The sequence below is a fragment of the Lathyrus oleraceus genome, chromosome 4 (assembly GCF_024323335.1).
Source record: "Lathyrus oleraceus cultivar Zhongwan6 chromosome 4, CAAS_Psat_ZW6_1.0, whole genome shotgun sequence".
Taxonomy (NCBI): domain Eukaryota; kingdom Viridiplantae; phylum Streptophyta; class Magnoliopsida; order Fabales; family Fabaceae; genus Lathyrus; species Lathyrus oleraceus.
This window is the reverse complement of record NC_066582.1, coordinates 127,946,852-127,972,755: the sequence shown is the minus strand read 5'-3', so window position 1 is coordinate 127,972,755 and position 25,904 is coordinate 127,946,852. Positions and strand designations below refer to the sequence as shown.

The following is a 25,904-nucleotide window of genomic DNA, read 5'->3' as shown; positions in this document are numbered from 1 at the left end:
CTTGTGCAGAAGCATTTCACTTGATGAAATTTCGTTTCTCTCTCTCTTTCTCTCTCTCTCTCTCTCTCTCTCTCTCTCTCTCTCTCTCTCTCTCTATATATATATATATATTATATATATATATATATATATATATATCTCTCTCTCTCTCTCTCTCTATCTATCTCTCTCTCTCTCACACACACACACACATACACACACACACTCACTCAAAGTCTTCATTCGTAGCAGCTAGCATTGAGACTGAAGGAATTCGTTCGTGTGGACTGCATCAAAGGTTTCAATCGCCACAAGAGGTAATGGTTTCTATAAATGATCATGCCCATTTGTAAGGATCACTAAAGGAAATTTTTTAATTTCCACTGCATTTTGGATCACAATTATCCTTCAGTGGTATCAGAGCCACTTATGAAACCATGCATCTGATAGTTGGTTATTTTCGGTATTAATACGACTAAAATACAGAATAAATTAAATAATAAATGAGTAATTAAATTTGGCATCATGCGTGTATGACTTGGATGATTTATGTTGACTATGCTTCGGAATCCGACGTTAGTATGGTGAAGCAGCGATACATCGATCGTCCATAGGTTACACAAATGAGATCGAGCAATTTATATATATGATATAAGTAATTCTGATGTAAAATATGGTATATATGATATACTGTTTCTATTTCGTTCATTCAAACAGTTAATAATTTTCATTCCTTTGAGCGATCAATGGTCATTTGCTTCAGAATCCGACATTAGTATGGTGAAACAATGACATGTTGATCAATCATACTGAATTATCAATCGAGGTGTGTTTAACGATATGAAATTGTTGCATTAGGGTTCATGACGGTACAAGGATTGTGTTGTCAAAAAGTTATGCGATTAGGGTTGTGACTGCACAAGAGTTATGCTTTAAAGTATCAAGTGTTGATGCGAAAAACGACGTCGATTTCAAATGAATTGTTCAATAGAATTTTGCATCGGCTAACTCTGCGTATTGTGATCAATCGCCAAAATTTAATTTGGTTTATTTAATTAACAGAATTTAAATTAATAATAATAATGTGTTAATTATTATTGTCTTGTGGTGATTAGTTATGAACTTAGTTTTCCTTTATTTTGTTTTTGGGATTTTAAAATACGGTCTGCGTGTCGTGCCTCTCTTTTAATATCTTAATGTAACTTCTTTTCTCATCTCATTCCCTCGTATGTAAAATGAGTTTCTTTTATGTGATGTAATGTTATGAAGAAAGAGAAGAATACAATATCAAAGATGGACAACCTTGAAGATCTTGCTTGGAGAAGCTTAGATCGTTATTAGGTTATCTTAGGTTCTCTCTTTGGCTTGGGAGAACAATTGCGCTAGGGGCGATAACTGTTTCATTTTGTATGTATGTTGATGCATATGAACGTATGTTGATGCATGTGAGAGACGATTTATATGATAAATAAGTCGGTGAGATCAAAATAATTGCAAATTCCCTCAAATTAAATATTAAGTTTATGCTTTTCAAGTTTTATCACTCATCAAGACTAGTATCGAACAATGTAGGATTCGCCTACGCGAGGTGCATGTTCTATATTAGTAAGGTGCGATGGGATAATTGTAATATCCAATTGCTAAAACAATGGGTCAAACTTAACTAAACAAATTATAATAAGGAGTTATTCACCCAACTAAAATATTCGAGAGTTGTATTAGATACAATTGGAAGGAGTTCTTACCTAAATAACCTAGTTTTGTGTAATCTGCCTACACGGGCTTAAAACAAAGTGAAATATGGATCTCGACCCACTAGAGAATCTTCCAACGGGATTTTTCGAATCAAATGGTGAGGGTAATTTATTTTGAGTAAAATAATGGGAGCATATCTAATTAAAGGCCTAATTAAATATGTTATTTTAATGATACTTATATTTTCATATTTTTCATGTAGATTACCATGACAACAAACACCTTTAAAAACATTTTGCAATCAATCCTTGATAAAGAAAAAATGTCTGTGACAAATTTTCTAGATTGGCACCGAAATCTGAGGATTGTCCTCAAGCATGATAAAAAGTTGTATGTCTTGGAGGAACCTGTTCCTAAAGAGGAACATCCTAGTTCTGCACCAAAGACAGAAAGAGATGCTTATAAGAAGCATGTTGATGATGCCAATGGAGCTGCTTGCCTCATGCTAGCTACCATGAACTTGAAGTTGCAAAAGTAACATGAGAACATGACAACGTTCGATATGATCGGACACTTGAAGATGCTCTCTCAAGAGCAGACAATGCATGAAAGGTTTGAAGTTTCAAAAGCCCTTTTTTAAGGCAAGTTAGTTGAGGGAGCCCCTGTAGGTCCCCATGTGCTCAAGATGATTGGGTATGTGGAGAACCTTAAGAGGTTGGGTTTTCCCCTCGAAAAGGAACTTGCGACTGACTTGATCTTGCAATCATTGCCAGAGAGCTTCAATCAATTTGTCCTTAATTTCAACATGAATAATATGGACAAAACTCTTCCTGAACTGCTAGGCATGTTAAGAACTGCTAAGTAGAATCTAAAGTCAAAAGGGAAGTCCACTCTGATGATCGGAAATGGAAAGAAACAAAACAAAAGGCCAACCAAGCAGTGTAGTAAAGGGAAAGGCAAGGAAGTTGTCAAACCCAAACTCATTGCTTCTACTTTGAAGCCTAGTGGAGGCATTGCAAAGGATGGTACCTGCTTCCATTGCGGTAAGACCGGACACTAGAAGAGAAACTGCCTAAAGTACCTGGAAGATAAGAAGAATGGAGTAGAGACTTCAACTTCAGGTATTTTTGTTATTGAAATTAATCTATCTACTTATGCATCATGGGTATTAGATACAGGATGGGATTCTCACATTTGTACCAATGTGTAGGGGCTAAAAAGGAGTGGAGATTTGGCAAAAGGTGAAGTTGACCTACGAGTTAGCAATAGAGCAAAGGTTGTTGCTTTAACCGTAGGAACTTATGTATTGACTTTACCTAGTGATTTAATAATTCAGTTAGAGAACTATTATTATGTGTCATGCCCCAAAATTCACCCTACCATTCACAAGTTCATCTAGGTCACTAACCCTAAGCATTTTCATATCCTGATAAGCATTCATCTCATCTACATATCCATCGTATCATAACACATTCCACTTGCATTTGAAAAAGGCATAAAATCATGGGTTCAAGGGTGTTCACCAGGGAGCATAGTTAAAACCCTAATTCGGGGAGGTTGCATCTGATTCGTTTGGTTCATTATAGATGATTTGGTTGCCTGTTTGAGATTCATGGTTATGGTTCACTAGTTAAGATTCATCCAGGGTGCTACAATCGGTTGCTTGGTTGAGTATTCGTTGGCTTGGTTGTGTTTGTTTGGATTTCAAGTCTAGTATCATGGCATACTTCATCTGATTCAAAGGAACTGTGTTGTTCAGTCAAGTCCATTTTCATTCATTCTATTGAGTCATTATTCAAGTCCATACAAGTCATTACCTATCATTTCACACATTTTCACCTAAGTTGACTTTTGGTCAACTATTGACTTTTTGGTCAACCAGTTGACCAAAGTCAACCATTTACCCAAAGTCCATTTCATTTTTCATTCATTTGTTTAACCATTCTAAACCATAACCAGGTCCATATTATCAACCCATTAGACCCCATTTTAATCCAATTTTATCCAATTCTAACCAAACACCCAATTATCCATTTTTACCCCATATCCAATTATATTTTAATCCATGAACCACTTTATCCATTTTTTTTCAATCCATAGTCCATTTAGTTTAATTCAATATCCAAATCCCATTCAATCAAATTTTAACAAAATCCAATTTAGCCATGATCCACTTTAATATCCATTAAAAATTCATATCCAATTATAAATCAAATCCATTTTTAATCTACATCCATAATATTTTTCCATTTTTTATCCCCTTAGATATCCAACTAATAACCCATCCACATCATGAATGGACTTGAAGAATCTAGCGGCCAACCTTATCCACAAGAAGATGCCAATGCTATTCCAAACTTGTATGAAACCTTCACTTCGAAATCGGCTTCCATGTCCTCGCTTGCAATAGTTTGGAGACAAAGTTTTGCTATTTCAACAATTTCACTCAATTTACACAATCCAATTCCCATTCTAGAACATAAACCATTACACTTTCAATTTCAAAATTTCATTCTTACAAAAATTATACACAAATCACTCAATTTCCAACCTTACATTCATTTTTACAACATACTGTCATACTTCAATCCATATCCCATTTAAACCAAATTTCGTACATATATTATACAAACGTACACCCGATCCCAATCCGTATGACATATAACTCCAAACTTACATTAGTTACAAAAATTACAACACCAACACTAGCTAATGCAACTAATTTCAACACTTCATCACCCTAACCCTTTCTCTGATCAAGAAAATTTAATTGGGTTGGTGGATGCCATTTTCCCTCTTTTGTCTGATGCGAACTGCAAGGTTCCTGTCGTCGCCAAGCCTGCATCAAACCATGGCCACCAACCCATTAAAAAATGAAGCAAAGCCATGCCTGCAGAGCTTTCATTTAGCCTACATTTGACCTGCAACGCAAGCTCAAGTTTAGTTAACTACAAAACCAATTGAAACCAAGAAAACCAGCCGCACCCAAAAAGAACTTCTTCTCTAACCTGAGTTTGATCACAGCAAAACAGTTCCACATCCTCAACCGAACCAGATTCCACAAACTAAATCACTCAACCATCATCCTGAAAAACCTGCATAAAAACTGAATTAACAGATGCTAACACAATCTCCTAGCAAAACAGGAGTTAACATCAAAATAAAACCTTGCTCTCGAGGAACCTTCATTAAAAATTCAACAAGTTCCTTCTTAAAGGAACTCATTCAAAATGGAGCTTCACGATAACCAACTCAACAATTCCAAACTTCATAACAAATTTCTTAACCGTCCTAACCGCCTAATAAATTCCAACTGTCGCCAACTCTCGCCAACTGTCATTGAATCTAACTAATTCCTAACTAAACCATAACCTCCATAACTTCAACAACCTCCATATAACTTATAATTGATTCTTCACCCCGGGGGCTTCTTCTTCCATCTCCATCACAACCCAAAACTCACCCTAACGACTTCACTCTCCATCACAGTTAACAGAACCCTTCATCAACCTTCAACCATACTTATCCATCTTTAACACTTCAACATCTCCAACCGTAACCTCCATCACCATTCAACCAATTCTTCTTCTCTAACACAACCTGCAAAATTTAGAAAAGGAACTCTTCAATCCCTAACACAACTTCACTACTCTTCTCACACGACGTCACCCTCAACCAAGCTCCAAGTCGATTCTCCATCACCTTCAACTGAATTCTCAGCCTTCAATCGTCAACTTTTTCCTCGTCGTGACGTAACCGTTTCTTCAACCTAGATTCTCTTCACGGCAAGAACCTGCAAATGAAGGTCGAAGCTCCGTCTCAAATGGAAGCCAAGATGTAATGGAAACATAAGCGCACAGAAGAAGGGATGAAAAGCGAAAACCAAATTGGTAACCGAAAAAACAGAAGAGGAATTGGGGAAGAGAAGTTCTTATCTGTTTTGGACATTCTTCTTCGCTTCGCTCAGTCGACATCCATCGATACCATCACTTCTTCACTTCTTCGTCACCATCGCAGTATCGCACACGATCATCATCCGTTATCGGCGTCACCATTAGCTCGCGGCGAAGGAAGTCGAAACTGCTGTTTTGGTCATCGTCTTCGTCCCCGAGGCAAGGCTCCGACGCAAAGGTTAGTATCCTTCCTTCTTCGCCTTCTTCTGGTTCGATTTAGTTGCTAGGACGTTATCCCGAGCTTCGAGAATCGAAACCCTCTCATGAGAGGGGCTGAGTCTATTCAACCTTCATATGATGATTGAAAGAGGAGATTTAGGTTTTATCTTGCGGTTGGATTTGAAGCTGGTTGCAGGTGGATGGATTCGAGGAAGGGATCTATTCCCTTTGATTTACCGTAGGGTTCGATTGGGCCGCAAGCCCAAGTTCCTTCAATGTTCTTCCGCACGCCCTTAGTTCTGGTTACACCCCCCCTGCATTTGGGCCTAGCAACTCCATCTCTGGCCCAATCCTGTTTTGGCAACACGTTATTTTGTTTTGTTGTTAATTATACTAGTATTAAGCATAGTTTAGAATATTGAGTTATATTTAGGATATTAATTGTAGATTAATGCTTGAATATTGCTTGGTTGATATTTTAGAGTGGTATTTAGGTATAATAGCATATTAATTCGAAGTTAATTTTAGTTTCCATTAGAGATTAAATTCTAATTTAGGTTGAATTAATATAGTTAGATATTGATTTTACCATGATTAGACTTTAGGCTAAATTTTCATTCAATATGACCTTTGTGTGGCGATTTGTATAATCATAGTCATTAGATTCGATTATTGATTTAGATTATGAATTTTCCATTTGATTGATTAGTAACTCCTAAGTCACGTTTAGGTAGATTCTAGACTTGTGGAATTAATACTCACTTTAATTGTCCATTTAATCGTTTCTTTGGTTTAGGATCATTTTGATTAAATTGAAAATCCCATTTCAATTTAGGTGATGAATATTTGATATGTCTAATTTCATTTGCCATGATCATAGGATAGATCTTGATTACTTTTCATTGATTAATCCATTACCTTTTGAATCGATTCTAACCATTGTACATTTCATTCATGCTAACTCGTTTGTTGTTTTGGGTCCACATGTGACTTGGAGAAGCAAGCTCACTCTTAGCTAGCCATGCTCCTAACCATTTCACTTTCATTCAGTAACTTTGTATTGTTTGAAGTACCATGTCACTTGTATGCCTTAGGCGTGGTACATAGTTTAGTAGTTTGTAACTTGTATTTTTTCCTTTCATTTCCTTTCCATTGTATTGTGTGGATAGATCCCCCATTATGGGTTAAATGTTCCCCATCCCCTTAGTCATGTAATAGCTTATATTTATTTCTTTCTAGATAGTTTACTATGCATGTTAATAACCAAGATAAAATACAAAACGATAAACCAAAGCATTTCAAAAGAAAACAAAAGGTACTTGATTCAACGTCAAGTTGTTTTCCGAATAAACTCACACCATTGCAACGTAAATGCTTGATCCAACGTCAAGCATTCTCCCTCCACTCCAAGATCCATCATTCACATCTCTTATCCACTCTCTTCTCGATCTCATTCTATCTCTCACCTCCATTCTTCACTCACTATTTTCATAATAAATTCAAACACTTGATTCAACGTCAAGTTCTTTTTTCAAAACATTTTCATAACAAAATTGGAATGCAAATGGGGTGTACGTGTTTGTACACAACATTCAAGTAATTGGGTTGTCAGCCTTACCTAGCCTGAGGACCCGACACTTGACTTTCCCCCTTAAAACATCTAATAATCCAAACAAGTTAGATCTAGGTGCTATGAGGAAGAAAAAAAATAGTTAGGACTTTATTGTTCTCTCGATTCCTAAGTACTTTGATTGTTGACTGTACTTAGTCAAGGGTTAGATACTTGTCTCCCTCTAAGTTCCAACGATTAAACTTGCCAAACTCCTTCCATAATCAAATCTCTTTTTTGGACGAAAAAGAGTAGTTAGGATAACTTGTCCTCTCAACTCCCGAGTTATTGGACTATTGACTGTATCTAGCCAAGGGTTTAATGCTTGTCTCCATGCATAAAATCAACCCTAACAAATCAAATCATCTTTTGCCTTAGCGCACTCTCTTCAAAACTTTTCAATAAGGACGTGTTACTTTCGTTCTACCGTGAACGAAGCTTAAGCCTCCATGTGTGAGCAAGTAATGTTTAACTGCTAGAGTGCGAACCAAGCGTATCCACTTTATCGCAAACAAGCGAATACTTTCCGCTCCTATGACAGAGTATACAAGCAAGTGAACAGTAGCATGTGAACGTCAATACTGTTCAGTAAAAACAACCAAACAAATATGCCATTTTTGAGCCGAACTATGATGCTCTGACTTCCCTATTGCACGTATGGGGATACGTAGGCACAAGGGCCCAAATCCTTGGCGAGCACACTAAATTAAAACTTATTTTCTCCCCCATCTTATTCTCTCATCTCACTCCTAATAGCAAGCAAATTACAGATAAATAAATATCCATACACATTTGATACAAGCAAGCGGTTCCCATGGAATACCATGGATGTGAGGGGTGCTAATACCTTCCCCTTTCATAACTGACTTCTGAATCCGCTCTTCGTTGCGAGACCATTTATCTCATTTTGGGTTTTATCGCTATTTTCCCTTTCCTTTGGAATAAATAAAATCCGGTGGCGACTCTGTATTTTTCACGGAGCTTCATTATGTACCTACAATTTGCAAGAATATTATTTTTGTTTCTTGTTTGGACAAGTTTGGTTTTTCATTCATAATAAAGAACAATTGTTGCTCTATTTATTTGAATGATATATTTTATGCTACTGCACAAATGAACAATGGACTATATGTCCTTGATCTTGAAATGCCTATTTATAACATTAATACTAAAAGGATGAAACCTAATGAGTTAAATCCAACTTACCTTTGGCATTGTCGATTAGGTAACATAAATGAGAAACACATTTCCAAACTCCATAAAGATGGACTCTTGGACTCTTTTGATTATGAATCATATGAGACATGTAGATCTTGTTTAATTGGAAAGATGACAAAGTCTCCATTCACAGGAAAAGGTGAAAGAGCTAATAATATTTTAGCCCTCATACATATTGATGTATGTGGACCACTGAACATACCAGCCATAGGAGGTTTTGAGTACTTCATCACATTTACTGATGATTTTAGTAGATATGGTTATGTGTATTTAATGAAATACAAATCAGAGTCCTTTGAAAAATTTAAGGAATTCAAGAATGAATTACAAAACCAACTAGGTAAGAATATTAAAACTCTTCAATCAGATCTAGGTGGTGAATATTTAAGCTTGGAGTTTGATGACCATTTGAAAGAGTGTGGGATTTTATCCCAACTTACTCCTCCTAGAATACCCCAATGGAATGATGTATCTGAGACAAGAAATCTAACCTTGTTAGACATGGTCCGATCCATGATGACTCACGCCGATCTTCTAAACTCCTTTTGGGAACATGCACTATTGACAACAACTTACACACTTAACCATGTTCCATCCAAAAAGGTTGAGAAGACACCATATGAGATATGGAGTGGTAAGAAACCACATATGTCTCACATGAAGATTTGGGGTTGCAAAGTTTATGTGAAACGACAAATTTCAACTAAGCTTGAGCCCAAATCTGACAAATGCTTATTTTGAGGTATCCTAAAGAAACAAGAGGGTATTACTTCTACAATCCTTCTGAGGGCAAAGTGTTTATCGCTCGAACTGGAGTCTTCCTTGAAATAAATTTTATTTCCAAAGGAATCAGCGGGAGGAAAGTAGAGCTTGAATAAATTCAAGAATCACAAAGCATTGATACACCTATTGAGGAATTAGAGCAGGAAACACAAGTAGTTGTGGAAGAGAAACCTACTCAAGTAGAACAAGACCAACGTAGGTCAAACAGGATACGTCACCTACCTGAGAGATATGGATATCTCATAACTGATCAAGGTGATGTATTACTCATGGATCAAGATGAGCCTATGACCTACCAAGAGGTTATAATTGGTCCTGAGTTTGAGAAGTGGTTAGAAGCCATGAAATCTGAAATGGATTCCATGTACACAAACCAGGTTTGGACCTTGGTAGAGCCTCCTGTAGGATTTAACCCTATAGGATGCAAGTGGGTCTTCAAAAAGAAGATTGACATGGATGGTAAGGTACATACCTGGCAATACTGTGTGCAAAAGAATATAAACAAATTCATGGGGTTGACTTTGATGAAACCTTTTCACCAGTTACAATGCTTAAATCTGTTCGGATTTTACTTCCTATTGCTGCATATCATGATTATGAAATATGGAAGATGGATGTCAAAACTGCTTGCCTTAATGGGAATTGTCACACCCCAATTTTGCCCCTCATTCAATTAATCAATATAGTCATGTTGACTTTTGCAGCATCTAGATATTATAGCATGCATGTCATATTACATAAAGCCTAAAATGTCAGTCGAAATAAATTTTCGGATTTTACAGACATACCAGTCAAACTGATTCTCAAATGTACGTGAAATTCGTAGGCAAAAAATTTCAAAATCGAGCTTGCAGACGTCAGTTTTATTAATTTACGGTTCGCGTAGTTTAACTTGACATGTTCAATTTATTTTTCCAACTATTTTTTTATCGTATTTTGACCAGTCTGAGCCTTTTAATTGGTCAAATTTTATTTTAAAATTTGATCAAAACTTATATGTTTTCGAGAGATTTATTCCGCGCTGATCATTTTGGTGCATTCAGTTTAATTTTTCAAACATTTTTGCGTCCTATTTTTATTTAGTTTTGAGTCTTTTTATTATTTTATTTTTTGTCAAAATATTCAAAATAAATAAATATAATTAGTTAAATAGCTAGTTTGATTTGATTTTGTTTTATTAAAATTATTTAGATTTTATTTCATTTAATTTCTAAATTAATATTGATCACTAAAATATCTAGAAGAAAATGTCTAGGGTCTTTTGTGTCATTGTATTTATTTTTTTAGCCCTAGTTTGTACTATATATATATATATATATATATATATATATATATATATATATATATATATATATATATCCTCTTACCATTGGCCACAAAGGAGCAAGTGAATTGAGTGAGTGTCTCTTCACATTTCTATTTTTCTTCTCACAAGCATTTTAACAAACATGTTACCTCCACCAAGTTTGTCTCTATTTAGTTCCATACTCATGCTCTTTTCACAAGCAAAATGTGAACAAGATAGAGATTTCAAACTCTAAACACATCACCTTTTTTATGCAACTCACATGACATTTAGCTAAAAAAAACGTAAATTACTTCTTTTCCTCTTTTTCGTCATGAATAATAATGAACCACACCATATATATTCTTCTTTCCAACCTTACATTATACAAAAATGTTAACACCATTCAATCCAAAATCCTTCACTGTTCATACCGAGAACAAGCAACTCTCCTCCATTTTTGCACATACTTATTTTTGGTGAGTCATACGTACTCTTTCCGGCATACTTCCATTTCCGTTAACACTTGTGGTTTATTGTGTAATTTTTTTTCTCCCTTTTATTTTTATTTTAAACTTTTAATATATTTATTTTGTTAATTTCTAGTTTTGTTTTATTTTATAGAATTGGTTTTGCTTTTATTTTAAATAGGGGTGTGTTTTTAGTGATATAATTATATGGTTTTATTTACTTCTTAAACCTTACTTCTATGCATTTTGTGTATTGTTTTAAATAATTAATTTTTGGTTGATGATTTTCAAATTTTTAATTTATGTTATTTATCCGAGAAGTAGAAGGTGTTTGTCTGTTGTGTTGAAAAAGTCAAATTTGCTGTTTTATTAGTCAATCTATTTTTCTTTTCCATTTTTATTATTTTTATTATTATCTACTTTTATAATTATTATTGAATATAGGATAAATATTGGGCTTTTGTTTTACATATTAGGCGCATCAATCACTTGACATTTCTTTTTTTTTTGAAAAATAATTTAATTTAATTTTATAATTAGTTTGTGTTTATGTTGTCATTTTCATTTTCGATTTATTAAACTTTGATTTATAACATGTGTGTGGTGTTGTTATATTTTGCTTTCCTTTCATGGCATTACCATCTCAGAGTTAAAATTCAATTTAATTTTTGAAAATCGTTCTCACGCATATATTCGGTTGTCCGGCGTCTTATAGAGTGATTCCTACATGAAACCACTTTAAGTTAACTTAACATAGTTCTAAATTCAGTTTTGTTTTTGATTTCGGCTAGTTTTCAATCCCGTGGCTTACTCTTGGACCTTCTTATAATGAGCTCTTTTCTTTTTGTGTGCTCGCATTTACTTGTCTACATTTCAATTACCCTCAAATCACTTCAAATCATTCTCAAATAAAACCACTTCAAACAATTTACATAACTAAATTGAAAGAAAAAGACTGCCTGGGTGAGAGGTCCAGATGTAGTCCCGAATGCTAGGCCCAAGTTATAAGAGCTTGCAAGCCATAAGTGTTCGTCTTCCCTCTAAAACACTTCTAAATATTCAAACTTTTTTTCTCAATAAAATTGAAAGAAAAAGACTACCTAGGTGAAAGGTCCAAATGTAGTCCCGAATGCTAGGCCCAAATTGTAAGAGTTTGTAAGCCATAAGTGTTCGTCTCCCCTCTAAAACACTTGTAAATATTCAAACTTCTTTTCTCAATAAAATTGAAAGAAAAAGATTACCTGGGTGAAAGGTCCAGACATAGTCCCGAGTATTAAACCCAAGTTGTAAGATCTTGCAAATCATAAATACTCGTCTTTTGATTCCAAAAATACATCCAACCAATCAAATTATTTTTTGTCGTCGTGTGATTGATCAGAAAAACCTTTTCATAAACGAAAGACATATTGTCTTGAGATGATGCAAAGCAATGCTTTAGCCATAATTGTTGAGTTGAGATAAGTGATGTTTTTCCGAATGTTGATTTGTAAATCCATTTGATGTGTGTAGCGGGGTATTAGTTACCTTTAGATTTATTATCTAAATCAAAAGTAAATCATACAATTCGAGTCGCCACCGCACTTCTATTTATCCAAAGGAAAGGTTAGAAAGCGAACAAAAACCGAGAAGTTTTATCAAATCAAAAACTAATAAAAATGTCAGAGATCTGGGTAAGGGGATTGGTTATGCAATGGGAAGGTTTTAAGCACCCAAAACATCCTTAGTACTCTAAGGGAGCCATTTTTACAAATGTTGTATGGTAGGTTGGTATTTGTGAAAAATATTTGTGCAAACATGATTAGGGAGATGAGAAGAGAATATACAAATTATTTACAATTTTGTGTTTGAATGGATAAACTCATTGCCTACGTACCATCTTAAAAAGGTAGGATCAAAACCTTGTAGTTCGGGGTAAAAACCTCAAAAGAAATTGGTGAATTGATTGGTCAAAAGCCTTAAGGTCTTTTGTTATCAAAAGGAGAAAACTCAACCCAAAACCACAAATCCACCATGTAAGGAGAGCTTTAACATGCTAGTGAGGGGTTAACCCTATAATAAGCATGGAAGACTTATAGTCCATCACTAAGGATATAGGTGAGTATTATATCAACCTCTGGGATAACTCAAACCTAATAGCTAATGTTTATGAAAAGCTTTAACACAAATGGTCATTGGAACCACAAAAACACTTAAGTGAGTTGTATTTACAAATGAAAAGTATTCACAAAATAAGGTCAAAGTTGACTTAAGGTTCAATTCAAAATAAGTGTTATGAAAAGAGTTTGAAAAATCAAAGGCATAGTGCCTAGGTTTCTAATTTTGAAAACAATGTTAATGTTTGCACAAAAGTTTGGCTTGGGTTAGAGTGGAGAGAAGAAGAGAAGGGCTAGGTTCTAAACATGCAAAGATGAGGGAAGAGAAATAAAACCACTTGGAGTTCCCTTCTTGAGATCATAAAGATGATCCAAGTTGCTCCCTTTCCTTTGGAATTAGCAAGCAATAAGCAAATAACTCAAGCAATCAAGCAAATATCAATCAAGCTCCTAGGAATCTTCCAATTGGCTTTTGTATCTCTTATTGGATGTCCATGACAATTGTTCTTCTACTTGGCTCAAGTTTAGAATCCCTAGCACAAGAACACACAAATCAAAAAGTTCCACAATGCAATAAAAGAATGGACAAGAGTGAGTTTAGAATTAGGGGTCCTTTCAATGTTATCTTCAAGATTAAGTATTCTAAAGGCATGAGGCCTAGTTGGTCTTCAACATATTTAGCATTCTAAAGGCATGAGGCCTAGTTGATCTTCAAACTCCATTAGCATAGGTAAGGTCCTAAATCTAAGTCCTTTCTCCATTTGCATTGGGTTCACACAAAAAAAATATAAAAAAATAAGAACAAGGCAATAGTATCTAAGGCAATTAGTTTGTGTTTATGTTATCATTTTCATTTTCGATTTATTAAACTTTGATTTATAACATGTGTGTGGTGTTGTTATATTTTGCTTTCCTTTCATGGCATTACCATCTCAGAGTTAAAATTCAATTTAATTTTTGAAAATCGTTCTCACGCATATATTCGGTTGTCCGGCGTCTTATAGAGTGATTCCTACATGAAACCACTTTAAGTTAACTTAACATAGTTCTAAATTCAGTTTTGTTTTTGATTTCGGCTAGTTTTCAATCCCGTGGCTTACTCTTGGACCTTCTTATAATGAGCTCTTTTCTTTTTGTGTGCTCGCATTTACTTGTCTACATTTCAATTACCCTCAAATCACTTCAAATCATTCTCAAATAAAACCACTTCAAACAATTTACATAACTAAATTGAAAGAAAAAGACTGCCTGGGTGAGAGGTCCAGATGTAGTCCCGAATGCTAGGCCCAAGTTATAAGAGCTTGCAAGCCATAAGTGTTCGTCTTCCCTCTAAAACACTTCTAAATATTCAAACTTTTTTTCTCAATAAAATTGAAAGAAAAAGACTACCTAAGTGAAAGGTCCAAATGTAGTCCCGAATGCTAGGCCCAAGTTGTAAGAGTTTGTAAGCCATAAGTGTTCGTCTCCCCTCTAAAACACTTGTAAATATTCAAACTTCTTTTCTCAATAAAATTGAAAGAAAAAGATTACCTGGGTGAAAGGTCCAGACATAGTCCCGAGTATTAAACCCAAGTTGTAAGATCTTGCAAATCATAAATACTCGTCTTTTGATTCCAAAAATACATCCAACCAATCAAATTATTTTTGTCGTCGTGTGATTGATCAGAAAAACCTTTTCATAAACGAAAGACATATTGTCTTGAGATGATGCAAAGCAATGCTTTAGCCATAATTGTTGAGTTGAGATAAGTGATGTTTTTCCGAATGTTGATTTGTAAATCCATTTCATGTGTGTAGCGGGGTATTAGTTACCTTTAGATTTATTATCTAAATCAAAAGTAAATCATACAATTCGAGTCGCCACCGCACTTCTATTTATCCAAAGGAAAGGTTAGAAAGCGAACAAAAACCGAGAAGTTTTATCAAATCAAAAACTAATAAAAATGTCAGAGATCTGGGTAAGGGGATTGGTTATGCAATGGGAAGGTTTTAAGCACCCAAAACATCCTTAGTACTCTAAGGGAGCCCTTTTTACAAATGTTGTATGGTAGGTTGGTATTTGTGAAAAATATTTGTGCAAACATGATTAGGGAGATGAGAAGAGAATATACAAATTATTTACAATTTTGTGTTTGAATGGATAAACTCATTGCCTACGTACCATCTTAAAAAGGTAGGATCAAAACCTTGTAGTTCGGGGTAAAAATCTCAAAAGAAATTGGTGAATTGATTGGTCAAAAGCCTTAAGGTCTTTTGTTATCAAAGGGAGAAAACTCAACCCAAAACCACAAATCCACCATGTAAGGAGAGCTTCAACATGCTAGTGAGGGGTTAACCCTATAATAAGCATGGAAGACTTATAGTCCATCACTAAGGATATAGGTGAGTATTATATCAACCTCTGGGATAACTCAAACCTAATAGCTAATGTTTATGAAAAGCTTTAACAGAAATGGTTATTGGAACCACAAAAACACTTAAGTGAGTTGTATTTACAAATGAAAAGTATTCACAAAATAAGGTCAAAGTTGACTTAAGGTTCAATTCAAAATAAGTGTTATGAAAAGAGTTTGAAAAATCAAAGGCATAGTGCCTAGGTTTCTAATTTTGAAAACAATGTTAATGTTTGCACAAAAGTTTGACTTGGGTTAGAGTGGAGAGAAGAAGAGAAGGGCTAGGTCCTAAACATGCAAAGATGAGGGAAGAGAAATAAAACCACTTGGAGTTCACTTCTTGAGATCATAAAGATGATCCAAGTTGCTCCCTTTCCTTTGGAATTAGCAAGCAATAAGGAAATAACTCAAGCAATCAAGCAAATATCAATCAAGCTCCTAGGAATCTTCCAATTGGCTTTTGTATCTCTTATTGGATGTCCATGACAATGGTTCTTCTACTTGGCTCATGTTTAGAATCCCTAGCACAAGAACACACAAATAAAAAAGTTCCACAATGCAATAAAAGAATGGACAAGAGTGAGTTTAGAATTAGGGGTCCTTTCAATGTTATCTTCAAGATTAAGTATTCTAAAGGCATGAGGCCTAGTTGGTCTTCAACATATTTAGCATTCTAAAGGCATGAGGCCTAGTTGATCTTCAAACTCCATTAGCATAGGTAAGGTCCTAATTCTAAGTCCTTTCTCCATTTGCATTGGGTTCACACAAAAAAAATAAAAAAATAAAAGAACAAGGCAATAGTATCTAAGGCAATTAGTTTGTGTTTATGTTGTCATTTTCATTTTCGATTTATTAAACTTTGATTTATAACATGTGTGTGGTGTTGTTATATTTTGCTTTCCTTTCATGGCATTACCATCTCAGAGTTAAAATTCAATTTAATTTTTGAAAATCGTTCTCACACATATATTCGGTTGTCCGGCGTCTTATAGAGTGATTCCTACATGAAACCACTTTAAGTTAACTTAACATAGTTCTAAATTCAGTTTTGTTTTTGATTTCGGCTAGTTTTCAATCCCGTGGCTTACTCTTGGACCTTCTTATAATGAGCTCTTTTCTTTTTGTGTGCTCGCATTTACTTGTCTACATTTCAATTACCCTCAAATCACTTCAAATCATTCTCAAATAAAACCACTTCAAACAATTAACATAACTAAATTGAAAGAAAAAGACTGCCTGGGTGAGAGGTCCAGATGTAGTCCCGAATGCTAGGCCCAAATTATAAGAGCTTGCAAGCCATAAGTGTTCGTCTTCCCTCTAAAACACTTCTAAATATTCAAACTTTTTTTCTCAATAAAATTGAAAGAAAAAGACTACCTAGGTGAAAGGTCCAAATGTAGTCCCGAATGCTAGGCCCAAGTTGTAAGAGTTTGTAAGCCATAAGTGTTCGTCTCCCCTCTAAAACACTTGTAAATATTCAAACTTCTTTTCTCAATAAAATTGAAAGAAAAAGATTACCTGGGTGAAAGGTCCAGACATAGTCCCGAGTATTAAACCCAAGTTGTAAGATCTTGCAAATCATAAATACTCGTCTTTTGATTCCAAAAATACATCCAACCAATCAAATTATTTTTTGTCGTCGTGTGATTGATCAGAAAAACCTTTTCATAAACGAAAGACATATTGTCTTGAGATGATGCAAAGCAATGCTTTAGCCATAATTGTTGAGTTGAGATAAGTGATGTTTTTCCGAATGTTGATTTGTAAATCCATTTCATGTGTGTAGCGGGGTATTAGTTACCTTTAGATTTATTATCTAAATCAAAAGTAAATCATACAATTCGAGTCGCCACCGCACTTCTATTTATCCAAAGGAAAGGTTAGAAAGCGAACAAAAACCGAGAAGTTTTATCAAATCAAAAACTAATAAAAATGTCAGAGATCTGGGTAAGGGGATTGGTTATGCAATGGGAAGGTTTTAAGCACCCAAAACATCCTTAGTACTCTAAGGGAGCCCTTTTTACAAATGTTGTATGGTAGGTTGGTATTTGTGAAAAATATTTATGCAAACATGATTAGGGAGATGAGAAGAGAATATGCAAATTATTTACAATTTTGTGTTTGAATGGATAAACTCATTGCCTACGTACCATCTTAAAAAGGTAGGATCAAAACCTTGTAGTTCGGGGTAAAAATCTCAAAAGAAATTGGTGAATTGATTGGTCAAAAGCCTTAAGTTCTTTTGTTATCAAAGGGAGAAAACTCAACCCAAAACCACAAATCCACCATGTAAGGAGAGCTTCAACATGCTAGTGAGGGTTAACCCTATAATAAGCATGGAAGACTTATAGTCCATCACTAAGGATATAGGTGAGTATTATATCAACCTCTGGGATAACTCAAACCTAATAGCTAATGTTTATGAAAAGCTTTAACACAAATGGTCATTGGAACCACAAAAACACTTAAGTGAGTTGTATTTACAAATGAAAAGTATTCACAAAATAAGGTCAAAGTTGACTTAAGGTTCAATTCAAAATAAGTGTTATGAAAAGAGTTTGTAAAATCAAAGGCATAGTGCCTAGGTTTCTAATTTTGAAAACAATGTTAATGTTTGCACAAAAGTTTGGCTTGGGTTAGAGTGGAGAGAAGAAGAGAAGGGCTAGGTCCTAAACATGCAAAGATGAGGGAAGAGAAATAAAACCACTTGGAGTTCCCTTCTTGAGATCATAAAGATGATCCAAGTTGCTCCCTTTCCTTTGGAATTAGCAAGCAATAAGCAAATAACTCAAGCAATCAAGCAAATATCAATCAAGCTCCTAGGAATCTTCCAATTGGCTTTTGTATCTCTTATTGGATGTCCATGACAATGGTTCTTCTACTTGGCTCAAGTTTAGAATCCCTAGCACAAGAACACACAAATCAAAAAGTTCCACAATGCAATAAAAGAATGGACAAGAGTGAGTTTAGAATTAGGGGTCCTTTCAATGTTATCTTCAAGATTAAGTATTCTAAAGGCATGAGGCCTAGTTGGTCTTCAACATATTTAGCATTCTAAAGGCATGAGGCCTAGTTGATCTTCAAACTCCATTAGCATAGGTAAGGTCCTAAATCTAAGTCCTTTCTCCATTTGCATTGGGTTCACACAAAAAAAATTAAAAAAAATAAGAACAAGGCAATAGTATATACACAATAATGTGCTAAAGTGAGCAAAAGGCAAATTGCATAAACATAAACATGAGCTCAAGTGAGCAAAGGGCAAAGACAAATGAATTAATGAGCAAGAAATTAAATTGCATTAAAGTAAATTGCAAGAATTAAATGCTTGAATTAAAAGTTAGTGATTAGTAGTTAGTGTTAGTGTGTCATAAGGCAATTTAGCGCTATGTTAAGCAATCGTAAGTGGACTAGTGTATCACACCTATCTGAAGGCGATCAATAAAACTATAGGCAACAAACACAAGTTAGAGACCATGACTAGTAAGCCAAGCTCCTACAACTTGCCATGCCAAAAGAAAAAAAGAGAATGATCTTGTATGGATTTAGGTTTTTTGCTTGACCAAGAAGCAACCTATCTCTAATGCAAAGCAATTCACTTGATCTTTGATCAAGATGAATTTGATTTGGATCAAATAAGGTTAAGCCTCTCATATGTCAAGGCTAACCACCAATCTTTAACTCATTGATCAAAAAGAAAAAAGAAGAAGAAGAAGAAGAAGAAATGGAATGTACATAATTGAAACTCAAATGACATAACCAACACACATTGATCAAACATGAATGGAATCAACATCAATCAATGGTAAACAGAAGTGAGATGAAGCTTAGAAGTCAAGAAACAATAAAAATATTTTTGGTCTTTTTTGGAATTAAAATAATACTTGAATTAAAATAAACAAATAAAGGTCAAACTTCAAATCCAATTTAAATCAACTTGGAAAAGTCCAATTGGATCATCATAAGTTTAACATGGCCAAACAAGATTTGACAAAAATTTTCATCATTTTTTGAAAACAGAAACTAATTTTAAACAATTAAAAATGAAGAAAAATAACATAATTGAACTAAAATCTCAAATAAATCTCAAATCAATTAAGAAATTGATGAGAATATTTTTCATAGATTCATCATCATTCAAAGATGTTAAGAAAATATTTTTGGCATTTTTGAATATTGGAAAGTATTTTAAATAAATTAAAAATAACCATAAAAGAGAAAATTCACAAAAAATATTAAATGGAATCATAAAAAATATTAAAAATCATTTTTAGAAACTAGAATTAAAAAGGGAAACAATGCAATTGGTCCCATATTTTTATGATTAAAAATGAAGAAGTTATGAATTTTCAAAATAAAATGGAATAAAAGAAAATAAAATGAAATTTAGAAATTGCAAAAAATCAGGGAGTGTCTGATCTTGATTCATTAATTGACGTGGAGCATCAAGTGGCTGGGAGACGCGCGCGCATGGTGTACTTGAGTCAACAACATCACACATGGCATTAAAATAGGTCAATCAAATGAAGCGCTGGGATTAGATCCCAGAGGCCAGATCCAAGGGCTAGGAACTCGTCCATGTGGGGACGGTGGTGGAAACCACCATCTTCTCCGATGAGACTCACAGTTCCGACCAAATTTGCAGGTTTTCAAACCTTCATTAAAATGCACGATCCATACATCATTGGAAAGCTGGGGTGATGCACATCACCCCTGTACCATTGGTTTCCACTCAAGATCACTATAGGAAGAGAAATCTGAGATTGAAATTTATGGTGTTCAAACTGAACTTACTCAATTCATGAAATTAAAAGCTCAAATCAATTGCCTCTCACATGAGGACTTCAGAGGTACCAAGCAATGCAAGAAATGATCAATATCCAAGGAGTTTCAAATGAAAACAGTTTGAACAACAACCTTTGAAGTGTAGCTTTATAAGACTTGATCTACTCCAATTCTTTGATGCAGTGTGCTCTTGAGGTAGCAAGGAAGCAATGTTCAGGAATTGAAGTTCAATGATCAACCAATGAAGTTGAAAATTTAACTTGAAAATTGGAAAAGAAAACTCAGAATTCCTTTTAATGGAGGTTGGGGTTTCACTTGTGCAGCAGTTCAGGCGCCGTTAGGTTGGTTTTTGAAGAGAATGCAACACTCTATTTATAGGCAAGGCTGATGCAAGCAAGGAGAAAACTCATGTGCATGTGAAGTTGGGTCCTCCATGCATGGGCCTGTACAGGCGCATGGGAGGCCCAAATGCAAGCTGAAGTCACATGGATCAGGTTTGGACGTGCAGATTTCATTGCATTGGCTTGTGCATAAAGATTCATCATGGTTTCCATAAATGAACACAAATCTTCACCTCTTCGAAAATACCATTTGCCAAATTGGAACATAGGCATGTGGGTAATGGTTGGAAAGGTCTTAACATGAGGAATAAATGTTATGCTGAACAAAAATACATTTGGAGTTGGGAACTTATTGAAAACAGGCCTTGAAGTTCAATGTGCAAAACATGTATGTGGGAATTTAGCCAAAATGGACAAACTTCAAGCCCTTCTGTTTTAGTGATGCAAGCCTCAAATGACAAAACCTTCAACATAAAAGTTGTATATATTTTCAAGAAAATCAATTTGGACTTAAATTTTGTATCATTTGGAATTTTTATGAGGAAGTTATGGGTACTTGAAGTTGGACTTTTTCACATTTCAATGACTTTAGTCCAAAGTGACCTATAATGTTTTGTATTCTCACATGTATTTATTTTAGGATTATGAAATTGTGTCCAACATAACAAATGAACTAGACATCTTAAAATTTCCAATGCATTTGGTCCCACCTCAAAATCATAAAAAATAAAAGAGTTAGGTCCTTGGGAAGTTGACCCAAAATTAGGGTTTCAGTCAAAATGACCTATAATGTTTTGAAATGAATCATGACCTTCCAAGTTTCAAATGAATTTTTGATGAACATGAAAGTTGTTCATATGGTTCTTAAGAACATTGTTTCTCTTGGGATAGTCTCTATTTGACAAACACATCAAAAGTTAGGTCTCAGTGGATTTCAAAATAGTTAGATGATTTGACTGATCAACTTCTCAAGTCCAAACTCCAAAACTTGATGAATTAATGATTGATGACACTCAAATAAGCTCATATATGCATGAAATGATGAATGAAAGAACTTCCCTTGATTGTATTTGATCAAAGGTTGAGGTTGCTTCATGAGCAAGGCACAGTCAATGCACAGTTGAATTAGGGTTTCCTTGGGAAACAATCCTCAAGCCCTTTGGTTTATATTGATAAAATTGAAAAATTGAGGAGGCATACATTATGATTGAGAGCTTTGAGAACCATTTTCATGCTTGCTTTCAACTTCAACTGGCCACTTCAATGGGCATAGGGGGCTCCTAAGAGCCTTGGATCACATGATTGCTTGAGCTTTAAAACAAAACATGTTAGTGACATATTTTTGTGCTTTTGGTTAGTAAACAAAATAAGAAAAGCAATAATATACAATTCAATCATGCTTGGTGGTCTCAAACCAACTCACACAAGTCCCAACCCAAGGGTTAAGGAGCCAAGATGCTATGATCCTTGAGGCAAATGCAATATGCAATGATATGATGCCATGAGGGATCTTAGGGTCAAAATTAGGGTCTTACAGATGCCCCTATTTAAGGTCATTCTAGCCGGAGAAGTGAAGGTTAAAATCTTCGTCTCGACGAGGTAGAATGGGCTTAAATAATAACAAAGAAACGAATTTTGGTCCCTAAGAGACCTCATGATGCAAATATATGTATGCTAAAGTAAAATACTTTGTGGGGATATATGTCCACAAAGGAAAAAGAAATCAGGAGACCTGAAAATCCATATGAGTAATACACTCATAAATGGGACAGAGACTCTGGGGACTTTATTGGAGAATAAAGAGGATAAAATGCGTGAGCAGGTCACGACTTGAAATTTGCTGAGAGACATGAAGGGATTCCATGAAAATAAATCTATGTAAAGACTCGAGTTGACGCAAAGATGCATGTATTGGGGAATATGCCAATATATCAAACTATCCATGAAGGATACTTCGGATAAAAATACGGACTCGGATGGGGAAAATCCGCTAAGGGACTCAGGCGGGGATATCCATAAAGGACTCAGCTAAGGAAGAAAAAAATGACGTATTACCGGTTACTGGGTAATTAACTCAAAAAGAGACATGTGATCAAAACACCGGTATAAGGGTGAGAGAACAACACGCTCAGGGAGAAAGAATATCTAAGACCGGTATAAGGGTGAGAGATATCAATCATCCGAAAAAATTTGAGGAAGACCTAAAAAGGTAAATTTCAACTCAGGAAAATCTGACTCCACAAGGGACAAAAACTCATAATAGGGTGCAGAAGGGAAGGGACACCAGGGATACCGGTTACTGGGCATATAATAGGTGACCAACCAGGCGTGAATTGAGGAATATTTCCAAGACACTCATCACCCGAAAGGAGGGCTGAAAAAGCAAACTCGATTACAGGATGGACATTCGATTCCATAAGGAAATACGAATCTTACTCGAATGGGGAAGAAAAAGACTTCGACTGAAGAGCGCATGAGATACATTATCTATTACCGTCAGAACATAGATAACATACTCTCATGGAAGATTATCCACAACCAGTTACTGGGTTAATGAAGGATAGATCGACCGAAAAGAGAGGACATCGGGATACCGACGACTAGGTATAAAATGATGACCAATCAAAGGGGAGTAACAATCATTACCAAGACAAGGGTAAATGAAAGATAACCCGTCGGGGATAAATTGCTTAATCAGAGCAATTATCCAAGAGATATATCACCGGTTACTGGGAGATATACTCAAAACCAAGGAACATCAATACCGAATATTGGATAAAGATAACCAACAAAGAGGGGATTACATCTACCGGTTACTAGGTAGAAAACCACAGAAGAGAGTAATCGTCATCGGTTAGGATGAACAACAAACAAGGGTTAACTCTGCAAGGGGATAAAATGGGGTTTACAACTACCGGTTACTGGGTAGAAAACCACAGAAATAGGACTTACAACTACCGGTTACTGGGTAGAAGGCCACTACGAATCCACTGGGGAAAGAATGAGCAACTACTGTTTACTGAGCAATTGGTCACCTGAACCACAGGGAACTGCAGGGGAACTAACAAGAGTAGTCAATCTAGGAACAAACTAGAAAGACACAGTGAAACAATACTCAACCCAATGAGGATATAACTCAGGGGAGAAATTCCATCCCAATACATTTTTTGGGAAGAAACTGAAACAATAATCATCCACGAGAACATAACTCAGTGGGGAATATGGAAAAAAAAGATAGACACTTTTTGCCTATGGGGCTGACTATATATATATATATGGAGAGATCAGACACAAACATCTTCTTGGGGAAATATGTATCACCAAATAGCAGGGAATAACAAACAAAGATATATGGCAAAGAATGCAACATGAATATCTGAATGTTATAATTATGCATGTATATGCGTGGTTTATGTATGATTAATACTGACAAACAGACACATCTAACACAAACAGGTCCCAGAATCAATGGACAGACATCTGGTACAACATCTCAAAAGAGAAAGCCAGGCCCACTGGAGAAACCCAATCGGGTGGGGGCAGCAAATACCAGGAAACCAATCATCACCGAGGATCGAGTGAAGTCACTGCCAGGGACAAAAGCCACTGCTAGGGGAACAAGCAGGATCACCGGGGATCAGAGACCGCTGTTGGGAATAAGCAAAGGATCACCGCTACCAAAGTTAGGGATCTTCCAACAGTATGCAGAGACATGGATAAGATTAGACAGAGAAGAAATCTACCGGGGATCTTATCAGGGAATGATGTGGAATTCTGTTGGGAACAACCACCAAACAGAAACACATCAAACAACATCCACTTCTAACCACGGAAAGAAACATCTCTGCTGTGGAGAAGGAGAACCAGACACTCCGTTGGGGAAGAAGACAACACGTCCTCCTCAGAAATCCCAAAGCCAAACTAGACTCAAGTAGAGCCATAGTTGGGGAAGCTACTCAATCACCACTAGGGAGCTTAACACAGGTAAGATCCACTGTAGAAGCAACTCTATTAGGGAAGAGCCAAGGAAAGATAAGAAACTCTGCGGGGAATAACCACCACACAAAATTTCTAATAACCAACACATTTCCTCATACTGCTGGAGAAACATCTCTGCCGAGGAGAAGAGAAACACTGCTCCGCTGGGGATAGAAAATAAACATTTTCATCACTCGCTCTGCTAGGAGGAAAACTACCCAAGAAGGAGGAAGTAACAACAATCAAGCTCCGATCAGGCAATTCTACTAGGGAAACAACTGCTGATGACTGGACCGGGGTCAACCTGTTGGCGATCAGCTGGAGATAAATCGATGGAGACCAAATTGGGGAAGTCTATTGAACAACCCGGTTGAGGATGAACAAGAGGCAAACCTGGTGGAGATCAATGTACGCGAATCCGCCGGGATAAGCTACAAACCAACTTCCTCGGAAAAGATAGCATGCCCATTTATCAATCTATAAGGGATTTTAGGTCAATCCAGACAAGGGATGACAACCATATAATTGATAACACTAATGCTAGATCCAGCCTCACTGGGGAGCTAGAAGATTAAGACCAAACTCCAAACTCTCATGGGATCTGGGTGGTGTATCACCTCTCTGCGCTCCCTGAGGAGACAACCTGAAAGATGATACAAATATGCTAGGAATATGAACAAATGTATTACCCTTTTGGAGATCATACTATACTTGGGAGAGCACTGAAGACATCCCATTTATCCTTTGAGTCATTGTGAATGTTCACTTTGTCTAAAAACAATTTATAAAAACTTTATTTGTTTAAAACAATGATAGTTATCAATTAAAACATGCAAACATTTGTTGACAAAAACAAATAAGAGTGCAAAGAATTGGATAAAGGCTCAAATTTATTTGATGGAATGGTAGTCTGCAAATGGCAAGACTCCATGGATCTTTACAAATTTGAAATTGGTGATATATATTGGAAAAAGGCTGCATTGAACATAATGACCATTTCTCCGCCAACTCTGAATCCAATGTATTTGAAGCTTTAGTTGACGATGACTGAGCGAAATTCTTTGACAGAAAACGGTTTGTAGAACAAAGTCTTGTCAAGATGCAGTTACTTGCCAAATCCCTAATTTTTTGCCTAGATTTCCCTAGAGTGAGGTACTCAATCTAGC

General features: G+C 35.6%; 1 long non-coding RNA gene across 1 annotated transcript; it reads right to left on the bottom strand.

Annotated features, from left to right (window-relative positions):
* Positions 1-4,144: 4,144 nt before the first annotated feature.
* On the bottom strand, positions 4,145-5,989 carry LOC127074004 (uncharacterized). Its single transcript, XR_007785913.1, has 3 exons — positions 4,842-5,989; positions 4,683-4,769; positions 4,145-4,595 (listed from the first exon to the last, which is right to left on the bottom strand). It is a non-coding gene; the product is annotated as an uncharacterized LOC127074004 (long non-coding RNA).
* Positions 5,990-25,904: the final 19,915 nt, after the last annotated feature.